Raw genomic sequence first — 15,561 nt, 5'->3', positions numbered from 1 at the left:
AGTTCGCGGTTCATATTTGATTAGAATATGACTTGGACAGGGATAGGTTTATGCCATACAGTGAAGAACCAGTCAAATAATTCACGTATAATAATTTAATGCAGATTAAAAGATAACTAGTTAAAATGTTGTTATGACATGACAGACTAACTCAACATAAGTAAATATATCATTGTTGTATAAATGTATTCCACTATAATAAGTATTTTGTATATTTTATTATCAATCTGCATGGCAGTGCGAAGTCACGTTCAGGTATAGTCTGTCCGTTTTTTAGGGTTCCGTACCCAAAGGGTAAAACGGGACCCTATTACTAAGACTTCGCTGTCCGTCCGTCCGTCCGTCCGTCCGTCTGTCACCAGGCTGTATCTCACGAACCGTGATAGCTAGACAGTTGAAATTTTCACAGATGATGTATTTCTGTTGCCGCTATAACAACAAATACTAAAAACAGAATAAAATAAAGATTTAAATGGGGCTCCCATACAACAAACGTGATTTTTGACCAAAGTTAAGCAACGTCGGGAGTGGTCAGTACTTGGATGGGTGACCTTTTTTTTTTTTGCTTTTTTTTTGTTTTTTTTTATATGGTACGGAACCCTTCGTGCGCGAGTCCGACTCGCACTTGCCCGATTTTCTAAGATCAAGTACGCCATAGTAAATGTATGGCGAACTTGATCTTAGAAATCGGACTGGCTATACAGTCTGCAAAATTTACATGGGTACACAAATCGGGTCAAAAATATTTGAACAGGCGGAGTCACAATAAATCCCCACTTTCAGTTCAGAATATTTTATATGTATCTCGGTCAAGCAAGTTTGTCAGTAGAAAAAGGAGCAAAATTAAAATTTTGTATAGGACCACAGCCGTTCGCGCGCTTACATTTTCTAAATTTGCCGCTCTTATAATGTTTTGAACTTTCGCGTTTTGAACACATATTAACTCACATTATACGAAACGAAACTGATTTACGTCGGTAAATCAAGGTAATTGAATATAATTCGCGTTAGACCCGTCTATAATGTGAGTTAATATGTTTGCCGCTCTTTTCTACTGACGGAAATGGCTTGAGAGAGAACCTACATATATGTGACAGTAGAGGGTGGATTCAAATGATCAACATTTTCAGATAATGTGTGTATTTGTTAAATTAATTCAGTGAAAGCATGATAGGAAAAATGTATCTACATATAGGAGACCGGGTATGATTATCTCACGGGTATATCTCATATCTCATGAATATCTCATGAATAGAACATATTTTAGATATCTTGCCAGGCATCCACTCAATTTCATGTCTGTCTAATTGGACAGCTTTTTTCCATAGTTCTCTGCGAATAGCATCTTGTGGGAATCTGAATGGAAAGTAATGTAAAATGACAATACCAAATTTGATTATTAATTTGAAATAACTAGGTAGTTTTTTTATAGCTCCATCTCATGAAATAAAAAAGGAAAATTCAAATCTGTAAGAAGGAATTTATTACTACATTAATAATTATATAGAAAATACCTAAACCAAACACAAGTTAATAAAATAGTCGACTTCATTTAGCATAACACCATCCCTATTATCCTCGCAATTTAAAAAGTCGTATGTTGTTATGAAAGTCGTATGCAGTTGTTACGTTTTAGCTTAGCACGGTAGTATTGAAAACAAATCGTCATGTTTTTTCCAAATTCTACTGAAGTTATCTGTTTACTACAAGTGAAAAGTGATTCCACTGTCCTTGGTATGAACTAAAATAACTTCTGCACCACTTCACGACACATTAATATATTTTTAATTACAAATAAACGTTGTTTTTATAAATCAATTTAGCCATTTGTCACTGACTGTCATCTCGGTGGTACTGAGATTGCCAATCGAGCAGTTTGTAAGTACCGCCTATCGCGGGGTAGTTTGCGTTGGGTCATAATTGAGCGGACAGAATACTTCCATGTATAGCATTTCGCTGGTTTAGAATGAGTTCATACATTTGCTACTAAACTTAAGTACAATCTCGGTCGATCGATGTTCAAATTGACATTGATATGTCACAGATTTCAATTGTTTTGTTTAGTTAAATGTAATGCCCGTGTTACAACAACGCTATATGCTACATTTAATTACTTTTTAATATTATTTTTTCTGAAAAAAAAAAGCAAAAAAATTTTTTTTTTTTCAAAATTAACTATGCCATTTAGTTTTCTTAAACGTACTTAACCATACCCCGAAGTTAACGGAATTCAATAAAAACACGGTGTATAGCAGATGAGATGTGTAGGGAGTGATATATGCACGAATAAATACTCTTACTGAGATTCGAACCTGGGACCTCCAGCTTCTTAGGCAGGGTCACTACCAACATGGCTAGGAGGCCGACATTAATCCAATATAATTATGTATATTTCAATAGGTCAAATATTGAGTATAATTGAGTTATATATTTAGAATGTCTATAAGCAATAAGTCCACCATTTTTAGGGTTCCGTACCCAAAGGGTAAAAACGGGAGCCTATTACTAAGACTCCGCTGTCCGTCCGTCCGTCCGTCCGTCTGTCACCAGGCTGTATCTCGTGATCTGTGATAGCTATACAGCTGAAATTTTCACAGATGATGTATTTTTGTTGCCACTATAACAATAAATACTAAAAACAGAATAAAATAAAGTTTTAAGTGGGGCTCCCATACAACAAACGTGATTTTTGACTGAAGTTAAGCAACGTCGGGCGGGGTCAGTACTTGGATGGGTGACCGTTTTTATAGATAATGGTACGGAACCCTTCGTGTGCGAGTCCGACTCGCACTTGGCCGGTTTTTTATTACTCATATTTTGTGCAATAAAGTTTAAAACGCAGTGCCAGCGACCCGCTAGGCGGGTTCTCTGTTCGTAGGCGTTTTCCGCTGCACACTTTCCCCGTGTTATCGGCTACTCGTAGCGTCGTAGCGCATAGCTCGCGCTGCCACTGAATGTGTTAAACTATTAAAAAGATTTGTCCAAAACTTGACACATTATATTCCTGCGCAAATGCAAGTCATAAACATAAAACTATAAAACACTTGAGCTTGTCCACGCGAAATCTCGCAACTTTTGCTCACTGCTCTTGGAAGAAGGGTCACAGATCACTTGCACTTCTTATTACGTTTTGAAAATCGTATTCGGGAGCTGAGTAAGTAGAGAAGTTCGCTACAGCCGCTACATTGCTAAAATTTTAAACTTACATAGAACAAGGTTACTTTTAAGAAAATATCAAAATGATTAGTATGAAGTTTGTATGAATTAACAACATAATATCACAATTAGTACATGTCGACGAACTATGTGCGGCTAAGTTGTATGAGGGTAGAATGACTAAAAAATATAAAAATTGGAGAAAGAGTTAAGTAACGCATTTTGAGGCTAGTGCGTGCCTATACAAGTTTTGATTTTAAAATTCATATAAGTAATGCAAGAGCGGTAAACATTCGAATGACTTTTCTTATGACTGTTATGCGTAGTGATGTACTGATGTAGCATAGAAGTCTATTGGAGGTAATCTTTCGTCTAGCATAGCGTTTGCAAGGTGTTTAGCGACTGATATAACGCCTGCATGCTCGATTTATCGATGTATAGCAACAAGAACATTCTATCCGTCACTCATCTTATAAATGAATTAGACAGTGACATCTCTCGTGTGAACGCCGCAACAGTAACGCTGCTGCTCTCAGCTACTCTACAGACTGGCATAGCGTTTGCAAGCTGTTTAGCGACTGATATAACGCCTGCATGCTCAATTTATCGATGTTAACTATCGCAAATAGAACGTTCTACCATTATCTTATAAAGGAACGTTTCACTCACTCACTCATCATCTCGCATCGCTCTCATCACTCGAATGTTACCTTGCGGAGTCTAAATCAGCTACTCTAAAGACTGGCATAGCGTTTGCAAGCTGTTTAGCGACTGATATAACGCCTGCATGCTCAATTTATCTCCACCTTTATTGTTCTGCGCAGCTTCGTATTTACGAGTTCCAACTTGAAATTTAACTTAATGTACTGTAGGTAAGTACTTTAGTACAAAACTGTGCTTCAGTGCTAACCGTAGAGATTTTAGACGGACCGTGACAGTAAAGCCAGGAAATTAGAAGGAATCAAAAGATATGGCGCGCCGCGCGTAACTTGTGACGGAAGATTTGGCCGTTGCGCGGGTTTTTACTTTTGCACAAACTATAAAGGACGAATCATATTAGAATGGTCCGGGTCCGGGCCGAGGCCTCCGACACTATGAAATGAAAATGAAAAATGAAAAATATTTATTTAAGACACAGACATATGTAACTCCGAAGATGAATAAAGTCTAAGACAAAAACGCGCCTCGGAAATCAAGAAAAAGTCATTCTCGGACCTTTGGCCTATGGTCGGCTAGATGGCGTGGACGACACCGTTTCATATTTAACAATTTTAACACATAGGTATCAGTAAATGAACATGGGTCAAAATGATATAAAAATAATAAAATCAGTTATCCATACATATATTTTTTTCGATAGTTTTATACGTTTTCATTTTGAGTTTTAGTCGTATGTCGATAGATGGCAGTAAATTTACTGTGACTACAAAATTTACTATGACAGGACCCCTCTATACTACTTATCTATTCTCTTTGTTTAAAATAAGTAGGTACAATAAACTTAAGTAAACTATATATACAAACTTATTCATAATTTACTATGTTTTCTATGATGGGTGATCACTTGATCAGTGAGTACGTGATGATTTCTATAGAAAACTAAGTAAGGCCTTGGTCCGGACCCGGAGCGTTCTGGCGTGAGTTTTCGACTGGCATTGTTTTTTTTTCAGACAGCATTATAAAATTTATTAGTAATTTTAGACAAAAGTACAAACTACAAAATATTTTGTAGAACATCTCAATGTATGTTTTTGCTATCTGCTTTTAATTTCTAAAATTTTCATACAAAAGCTTCCGTGTGCAGAACAATAGAAAGTTTTAAACACAAAAGCCTTCATCAAGTGTTCCCGGGAGATTTTAAAATACGATACCGTACGATATGCAAAATGTGAAGCTTTTTCCAAAGTTTTGCATTTTTGATAGTTTTATGAACATATTTAAAAAATATTCTGGTACCTACTTAATACGTTCAGTACGGCACAGGACATATTGACCGTGTACAAGTATGATAGACTAAGAGCGCTTTCACATTGTCCGATCCGATATCGGATGCCGGAAGGAAGTAAAATGTAAGAAATATGTGTTTCTCTGTAGACTAATTTTAATCTATAAAAGGTAAAATAATCTAATACCCTTAAACGAGCAATTCTTCTTTATTTCCGGTTTCCTCACGATGTTTTCCTTCACCAAAAAGCGACTGGAAAATATTAAATGCTATTTCGTACATAAGTTCCGAAAAAGTCATTGGTACGAGCCGGGTTTCGAACCCGCGACCTCCAGATTGTAAGCCGCACGCTCTTACCGCTAGGCCACCAGCGCTCCTACAGTACATAACAACATAAAACAAACATATAGGTATGTAGGTATTCGCATTCAATTTCGGCCTATGAAACCATTCCAATCCTAATAGAATCAACGAAAAAAGTATCAAATGTCACTCTTTGTAACAAAATATTGATGTAGCTGGGACCGCTTCATGATATAGCCGCCATAGTTAGTAGAGGTTAATACAGTAGGACAACATCAAACCATACTGTTATATATAGGTTTCTGAACCATTATTAATTTTAGGTTAAAGTGAAAACGGTACTCATGGCTTTAACATATGATAGACACAAATAAACAATTACAATCCAGAGAAAATAAAAAAATACCTTGAGCGCAAACTAGCCCCGCGTTGTAAGGCTCTGAAACCGGTTAAATTTCCAAACCGTTATCATGTACTCGGCGCAAAACCTTTTAATTTTGGTTTCACGCGTAAAACTGTTATTTTTTAACCGGTTTTTAGGAGAACATTTCAATAAAGTTCCTTGTCAGATTAACCGGTTTAGAACAAAAAAACGGTTTCTTTCTATGTCGGTGTCTTTATTTGCGCGGCACTACCAGGCCGGCCGGCCGTTTAGTCGCTCGTTGAATAAACCGGTTTATTTAGGTTGCAATAAAGTCCTTAAAACCTTCACGTTCTTATGAAAGTTCGGAGGAAAACCTAAATAAACCGGTATTTGCCGGTATTTTTAAATCAGTTCCGAGTCTTGCTGCGTTATCAATACCTAGTTACAGCTGTCTTTTTCTATATGATCAGGCCCTATCCACGTAGGGTAGTCTAGAACCCGTAGGGTACCCGTGAACGGCAGGGGTATTTCAAAACCGTACTACTGTTTTAAAACCTACTATGTTTCGGTCACTGTGTACATAAAACACCAAATCGCATCGGGTTTCAGGGCGAGTCATAAAAAGTTAGCAATATTGATGTTTGTGGACAGACAGACAGCCATAAATCATAAAAGAGTAAATGGTTTACCGGATTCATAACAGAGGTCGTGTCTTAGCGAGTAAACCATCTTTTAAATGGCGGATAATTAATAGTCTTTGTGAACGTTTTTTAACAAAAAAGGGTTCAAGGGATGAAAAAGCGTTTTTAATTATTTTATTTTTACTTCCGATGAATGGAGATGACATATGCGTTTAGTTTGTATGTTTGTTATATGTAACGTACATTAACAAACAGGACACTCAGCATAAAATTAATCCTACTACAGATCATTCATACATACATACATATAATCACGCCTATTACCCGGAGGGGTAGACTTTATTACCTACCACGGATTTCCACTTGCTACGATCCTGACATACCTCTTTCGCTTCCTTCACTTTCATAACATTCCTCATACACGCTCGCCGGTTTAGGGTGCTCTTGACCTGGCCTTTCTTCAGGATTTCTCGATCTGATCAGAGAAAGTCCGCCGAGGTCTACCCCTTCCTTCTTACTACAATTCGTGTTATAATGCATGAATGAAAAACCAACGAAAAATTTTACCCTCTCCACTATAAAATATACTCTTATCTGCATGATTATTCAGAAGAGAACAAAAGTAGCCGTCCCGGTCTCGGTCTAGTCAATTCATCAACTTTTCTTCTATTTCTACAGTTATTTACTAGGTAATTACAAAACAGCACTTTTTTTCCTCAATGTACTTATATTCAAATTTCAGCATAAAATGTACCCTACTACAGATCGATTCATGTTTAGGATGACTCACGCTAAACCAGGCCGTGCCCGGGCCGAGGCGTCCGACATGTCATTTTCTATGATGGCTTATCGGTGATCAGGTCGAGTTTTCCATAGAAAAAGAAGCGCCGAAAGCTCCGGCCCGGTCTCAGCCCGGTCTAACGTGAGTCATCCTTTAAATGAAAAACCAACGAAAAATTGTAACCTCTCCACTATAAAATCTACTCATATCTGCATGATTATTCAAAAAGAGAACAAAAATACCCGTCCCTGGCTCGGTCTAGTCCATTCATCAACTTTTTGTTTGCGCTCGCTGATTACTTTAATTCTTGTTTGCGTCTTTAGTAAAACTTGACGTTTCATTTTGAAACGTAAAAAGATTGTTCCTCTCTTAATTTGTTGTGGAAACTGTTTTTGCGTTATCTTTGTGGATTTGTTTGTGAGTTTGTGGTATTATTGGGTTAAGAGCGTTTGGTTGTTATGTACAGATTAAGGTAGGTACTTATTCGATTCGTTATTATTGTTATTAACTAACGCTAATACAAAATTGTAGTTTTTATATTTAATTTTATGTATTGATATATATTTGAAGGTATATTATATATATCGTCGTATAGTACCTACTCACAACACAAGCCTATTATATTGAGCTTACTGTGGGACTAAGTCGATCTGTGTAATATTTAGGCCGGGATAACGCTAGGTAGAAGATTAATTTAATTTTTACACGTTTTAACTGAAGGCAAATGCATAAAAAATCACACGGAAACTAGACTAAATTCGGGTGTAATATGCCATGTATGTGTGCTCGTTTTTTTTGTACTACTACGTTGTCATGTCCAAAAATAATAGTATAGAAGCAAATAGAACCTCTAGGTTCTAGGTACTCTCCAAATTAAAATGAGCAAAGCTTGAATGGATGTTGCACTTACCTGAGGTGCGCTTTTTATGGAAATGTAGGTTATTTTTGGGATGTCTGCTTAATGTACTTTTTCATTGGAAACCGTTCGTAATATGTAGGTATTGTTTCACTTATTTAAAGTTAATTTTTGCGCATTATGTAGCTAAATTAAAATTTAACAATTCCCCGCGGATGTACCGAATTTGATAAAACATGTCTAAGAACCAGCGCTAGACAACCTGCTTCAAATAAATAATAAAACCGTATCCACATCGGTTTACCCATTTAAGAGCTACGGTGTCACAGACAGACACACAGCAGTCCAACTTATAAGCCCCCTCTTTATAAGTTATGAATCTCCTGCACCAACATGTGTCTCTGTTTGACCCAATGGTTGACTAGTAGAGAATGCCTTTAGGCATTAAGTCCGCCATTTGTACATTTTATCCTGTGTTTGTGAAATAAAGTTTAAATAAATAAATATTAATGAAACTAGATATTGTTTTAAAAAACACAGACATTTAATAAAGCTTTTTAGATATTATATTTTTATGTTTTGATTTTTGATTCAGATTCAGAACTCTAAGGCCCACTTGCACCATTCCACTAACCTGGGGTTAACCGGTTAAACCTGGAGTTACCATGGTTACCAGTATAATTTGACACTGGGTTAACGGTTTAACCGCTTAACACCATGGTTACCAGTAATTGTACGTGGGTTAACGGTTTAACCGCTTAACCCCGGGTTATTGGGATGGTACAAGTGGGCCTTAAAAAGCATACCTATTTTATGATACAAATTTTATTAAACAAAATATGTATTTTACGTAAACGAACGCTTCTCACTGAGCTAGACAGATTTTAACGAGACGCAATCAGCCAAGCATGTAAACGTAAAAATGGTGACGATTTTATTTTCTAGAATTTTTCGACAATCTTTTGACATGACAGACGATCAACCACAATAGAAATATCCAACAAAAAAGACCCTTCAAATAGAAGTGATATAAAAAATGTGAACGTTCAGCTTTTTTCGAGTTTTTGGGAATAAATAAAAATATCTGGGAGACCGAGCTTTGCTCGGAAAACATATAAAAACTCAAATTGGCGCGTTTTCCCAGAGATAAGACCTACCTAGATCGATTTATCGCCCCCGAAAACTCCCATATAGAACATTTCATCGAAATTATTAGAGCCGTTTCCCCGAAATATATACCTATATGAATAAACAAGAATTGTTCGTTATATGTAGATAAAATTATGTTTATCAAATATTTTGATTCGTGTTTTATAGTAGTCACACTACTATATACAAATTATTAACTGAAATAGTTGTCATATATCATATACGAGTAAGTAAGAGATAAAGTGACGAAGCTGTCCAATGGTGAAGGCCAGAGTCGAACCGGCGTAAATTAGCTAACGCAGCGAACACCCACTTAACCCCTAGGCCACCTCGCCACGGCGGAACCGGCCCCAATTTCTCGACTATATGCCATCTCTATAAACACTATGTGAATCGACTTTTCCAAAACACTCGTCCGCAAAGAAAAAATCTTCCAACCTTTTCGCTTCTCGTCTCTGCTTAGCAAATGGCATACAAGAGCTTCGCTACATCTGACATTCAGTTAAATTCTATCTATGACATCTATCTTTATCTATTTCGTTGTCTGGTACCCACACCACAAGCCTTTTTGAGCTTACTGTGCGGCTAATTCGATCTGTGTAACATTGTCCGATAATATTTAATTATTTATTTATAAAAGTAATGACGAAGACATTTCCAAAACACTCGTCCGCAAAGAAAAAACTTCCCAGCTTTTCGCTTCTCGTCTGTGCTTAGCAAATGGCATACAACAGCTTCGCTGCATCTGACATTCCGTTGGGTTCCGACAGCATGAATTAGCCGGCGCCGGCGAATCATTTATCAACGGGAGGAATAAGTAAACACAAGTAAATAGCGAGCTCGCGTTGAATCCACAATTAGCATAGAGCGGTGCTCCGGCTTCGTTTTTTTTACATTTACGTAATGTAAAAATTGTATGTTACTTATATAATTTTTACAAAATAGTAAAATTGATATTGAAATAAATGCCTCAACCTCACTGTCCAAGGCCCTAGATCCGGCAGGCCTATGAAGCGCTGGCTGGACGTCGTGACTGCGAACATGGAAGAAAACCTGTTATCTGACACCTGAGGATGCCGAAGACCGGGAAGAGTGGAGAAGATTGGGCAGGAAAGCGGACCCTGGCGCTAGGCAGGGAAAACGCTTGGTTGAAGAAGAAGTAAAATTGATATAGATATAATTTTTTCACAATTAAAAAAGTCCTCGATTCCGTCGAGTTTGTACCATCAATAGTTCAATAAGTTAAGAGGATACTGAAGATAATTTAACCTATTCATAAAGCAGGGTCGGATTTAATCTCAATCAACGTTTGAACGTGATTGGAGTCTATGCCAGGGCTCGGAACCGGTATCTATATTGAAATACCTGTTAATATCGTTATAACCCTTATATAATATATTATTTCGTTAATCAAAAACCGGTTAATTGATTGAACGCGAACTAATAAATTTCGTTCTCTCTCCTTACCGATAAGAAGGGAACGTAATTTTATGGTTCGCGGATAACGATAACACTTCGATTAAAGTGATGGTGTCATTATAAACTTCATTATTGTCGACCGGTCTGGCCTAGTGGGTAGTGACCCCATGACGCTGATGGTCCCGGGTTCAAATCCTGGTACGTGGGCCATACTGTCAGTTTCTGGATTCTGATATATGAGACGACTTATTTTCTCTAAGTGGCCAGTCCAGGAATTCTCAGTACGAGTATGCCCTAAGTAAAGGCATTTATTAGTGATGTGATACATCAGATATTTGTTCCTGAGTCATGGTTGTTTTCTATGTACATATTGAAGTATTAATATATCCCACCAAAAACATTTCATGTAAAGTGTTGCCAAGACTAGGCGCATAAAGCTTTTACACTAAAAAGTTATCAGATCCCGTAGTAGGTACCAAGACATTTTACTCTGTAAGTCCTAACTTTATAAGCTCTAAATGTATAAAGCCAACATCTTGGTCAAACAGTACGGCTTGGCCGTTTCGTTGCTGCCATATTTATGAACACTTTCAGAATTTGTAAGACCTGTGTTACTACTTTGTGCAAAAAGTCCACCCAGGGAGTGTTTATGTGACTGCAACGAAACGGCCAAGCCGTACTGTTTGACCAAGATGTTGGCTTTATACATTTAGAGCTTATAAAGTTAGGACTTACAGAGTAAAATGTCTTGGTACCTACTACGGGATCTGATAACTTGTTAGTGTAAAAGCTTTATGCGCCTAGTCTTGGCAACACTTTACATGAAACGTTTTTGGTGGGATTTCATTCATTTTTGTAAGAGGTGATATACCAGTTAGAAATGACATATTCGTTTATAGAACCTACGGACAGGGTCATATAAACGGGAATAATTTTAAAAGATTTTAACATTCAGGTTTTTATAAAGGTTACGTATTGCTAGCGCCCTCTATGTAGGGCCTATATAAATTATACAGTTGACTACCACTACACATCGCGAAACATGTCGGCCGAGTGACTTAAAACAAGTGAGTCTAAACCGTAAAATTATTCAATGTTAGTAAATGTCTCACAACAGTTTAAATTCGACTTTATTACCAACTAAATTAAACTTCAATACAAACCCCACATTTTAATAAAATAATACATCTCCACATAATACGAGTAGGTACTTGACGTTGGTTTGGTACCTGTCTAAAGTGCTCGAGAAACCTTTCCTCAACTTGCACTGGCACGGTCCCGTGCATGGCCCTTTCAGGCTGACCAGGGGCGATTGGCCTATTCTCACTGAAAAGCCGGTGGATGTCGTCAATTTGGGAAGTGTTTCCGATAAAGCCTAAGCCTTGAGCTGCAGTTCCACGTGTATTAACAACACTCGAATATCGTAACCCATTTTAAAGAAAATCTAATACCAGTTTTGCAAATTTTTTGGTTTGTTTTGACAACCCGACGTGTTGATGACTTTTGAAATTGTCATGTCACAGTTTACAAAAAACTTTTTAATTACTGTATTAGAACCTCCATACATGAACGCAATGATAAGGACGACAATAATTTTGTGATAGTTGTCTCAGTTTTTTAGCCCGTCCCCGTACCACGGCATGCCTCGTACCTTGCTCGTACCGCGTGCTTTAGCGATATGAGAAACGACAATAGGGAATATTACGCAAAACTCTGCGTCACTAACTCAATCACATGGCCTACCATGAAACACGGCAGTTGAAAATTCGGTTTCTGCCTCTCTATCACTCTTGCCAATTCGATCGATAGAGAGGCATATATAACGAAATTTCACGGTAGGCCACCTGTAAACAAACCGCCTTGATGCATTAATGTCATAGTGAAAAGTTGTAAAAAACTGTTTAAGGCCTAGTATGTATAAGTTACTTTATGGTTTAGTAGGTGCACTAGTGCTGCACTCTGGCGGCAGAACATTGCAGCAATACTCCCTATTGTATGTAGGTATTACAAATTGTATGTTTCTAGAAATTAAAAAAAAATATTCACGATGAATTTTGTGTTCTCGTGTTTTTTGATTCAGTTTATGGAAAATTTACAAAATGACGGAGTCATTGTATTTAGATCAGCGCCTAAAGAAGTAGCGGTTTCGATATCATTCTAGACATTTTCAGGGTTTCGTACCCAAAGAGTAAAAACGGGACCCTTCTTACTAAGACTCCGCTGTCCGTCTGTCCGTCTGTCCGTCTGTCTGTCCGTCCGTCCATCCGTCCGTCCGTCTGTCTGTCACCAGGCTGCACTGAGAGAAAAATCACCACCAGGAATTAATAAACAGTTCTGTACTGGGGGAAAAAATGAAGTTTTAGTAGTAATCATGGAAGTTTCACTATTTCTGTAAAATTTATTTATTTAATATAATTTATTTATCTACAAACAGCTCAGTAATACTAAATCTAATTTCAGCAAACAGACTTTAGTAAATGGAGCATTAAACAAAGTTCAGTATTTGTTACAATCCATTTTTATTACTACTAAAATTCTCCGATTTTTACTAGTAAAGTTTGTGATTTTTGGAAAAAAGCATCTGTGATTTCAAGTTATGATTTTAGTAAATGTCTCACTTACATAGTTTTGTAATATCTAAAAAACGAGTTCGCGGGAATAACATTACCCCATTTAAAATAACAATTCAGTTGTTACTATAGCGACATTACAAAGTTTACTGGTATTTAGTAGATAGACTTGTTGTGTTTATGTTCATTGTTGTACCAATCACTAAACGAGTTTTGTAATACCAACACAGCTACTTGCTAGGTTCATTTGGTTAGAGTTAGTATTGTGTCGGATGTCGGGCGCCGTGTCTCGTGTCTTCTTTGTTTAAAACATACTTAAGTTAAATAATAAATTTAGGATATATTGTGGGCCATGGACATATTAACCCGCGACCTACTGTGTAGTTGGGGTCTACAGGAATATATTGTTCTGCAACTTCGAGCTAGCTGTTGTTATTCTAGTGATAATGACATCAAAGGTAAATCTAAACTGTTTGCAATTCCAACCTCCCTAGCACAGGTGCGCCGCGAGAGCATGTTGCGCGCGTAATAACTACTAGTCTCTTTCTGACTGTATGAATAAGAAAGGAATGGGTAGAATATCTCGACAGGCTTTTATAGTGCCTCTTTAGTACAGAGATATACTACCAAATGCTTTTTTATTCATACAGACAGAAATAGAGACGGGTAGCTACCACGCGTGCGACATGCTCTCGCGGCGCCCGTTTGCTAGGGGCGGAGGAATTGCAAACAGTTTAGTTTTTGCCTGTGACGTCATTATCTCTAGAATAACAACAGCTAGCTTGGAATCGCAGTACAGTTTAGTAAAACCTATCGACGCTTATCATGAATAGTGACACAAAACAAAATGAAATGCCATTCGACTTTAAATCTTACCAGTAAAAGATAGAATATTAAATGCAATAGCATTTCATTTTTAGTTGTACCACTGTTCATGATAAGCAACGCTATGACGTCATCGTCTCCGATATTGCTAAAGCACGCTTAGAATTACAAAACGGTTAGTTTTCACCCATGACGTCATCACCTCCGATATTGCTAAAGCACCTCTCGGAATAACAAAACCAAATTTCTGAAATTACTCTAGCATACTTCAAATTACAAATATAGAAGTTGTATTTCCTACTAAATGGAAATTGCAAAAGTCAATTTGTTCCTATTAGTTGACTCTCCTTGTCCCCGGATTAAGTTTTATTTTTGTAATTCTAAGTGTGTTTTTGTTAGTTTTTTCTCTCAGTGTGTATTTCATGAACCGTGATAGCTAGACAGTTGAAATTTTCAATTTTTTCACAGATGATGTATTTCTGTTGCTGCTATTACAACAAATAGGTACTAAAAACAGAATATAATAAATATTTAAGTGGGGCTCCCATACAACAAACGTAATTTTTTACCTTTTTTTGCGTAATGGTACGGAACCCTTCGAGCGCGGCGAGTCCAACTTGCACTTGGCCGGTTATTTTTAAAATTAAAATTTGTACTATTCTGTATTGACCAAGCGAGTGCGACGTGCGAGCTAAGGGTAACCGTTTCAGTCCGGCAAAAATATTTTCTTGTCTCCGGCTGTTCTCCTGTACAAGGTATTCTTTTCGAGCGATCATCATCTTGGTGACACTTTTTGATATTTAACAAATTTAACACAACAGTGAAATAATAAGGATCAAAGTTAAATGGCGTTCTAAAAGTTTTAAACATCTGTCGAAAGATGGCAGTAAATTCACTATGACAATCCGCCTCTATTTCAAATTCGCTTTGTAGAGGAAGTAAGGTTTTGAAAAGTTTACGACAAGAAACAGTGCCAATATAGAGGGCGCTACTTGGCTGGTTTACGTGAAGCTGGTTCAAATCTGAACTTCGAAAACTTTTTGGGTTTTTTTATTGTGTTTTCTTTATTAGCACTCCGATCACTGCTCCCACACAAAATTTCACGATTCTAGTACTTCAGGAACCAATGTTTTCAGGTTTACGGCAAATTTTAGGTACCCCCATTTCAAGGGGTTGCAGGGCGAAAGTTACAGATTTCTCATCACCATATGTGTTAGCATACAGACCTATCATTACATGCCAAATTTCAGCCTTCTAGGTCTTCAGGAAGTAGTCTGTATTTTCTATGACACGAATTTCATAGGGTTCGGACAGTGAAAATTAAAGAATCTATAAAATTTTAGGTATAATAGGTAGCCTAATAAAACTTGGTGTTTTTGATAAGTTTACTAACGCCATGGTATACTAAAAATTTCAGCCCTCTAGCATCATCCAAGCCGAAACTACGAGGGTTCGAAAATACGACGAAACGTGCCGAGAAAAGATATGCACTGCCTTTTGCCCTTTGTCTCGTCTTGGCGGGGGCACGGCCGTGCCCCCAGATTATATTATG

The 15,561-nt window shown here is 37.3% G+C and overlaps 1 protein-coding gene across 1 annotated transcript in view; it reads right to left on the bottom strand.

Annotated features, from left to right (window-relative positions):
- Nucleotides 1-15,561, bottom strand: part of LOC134793353 (glutamate receptor-interacting protein 1) — a 516,543-nt gene that overhangs the window by 298,745 nt on the left and 202,237 nt on the right. The gene's annotated exons all lie outside the window — the stretch shown is intronic.

This window comes from Cydia splendana, chromosome 9, assembly GCF_910591565.1.
Source record: "Cydia splendana chromosome 9, ilCydSple1.2, whole genome shotgun sequence".
In the NCBI taxonomy this organism is placed as follows: domain Eukaryota; kingdom Metazoa; phylum Arthropoda; class Insecta; order Lepidoptera; family Tortricidae; genus Cydia; species Cydia splendana.
Note: the sequence above shows the minus strand (reverse complement) of the source record. Positions and strands in the feature narration are given on the sequence as shown.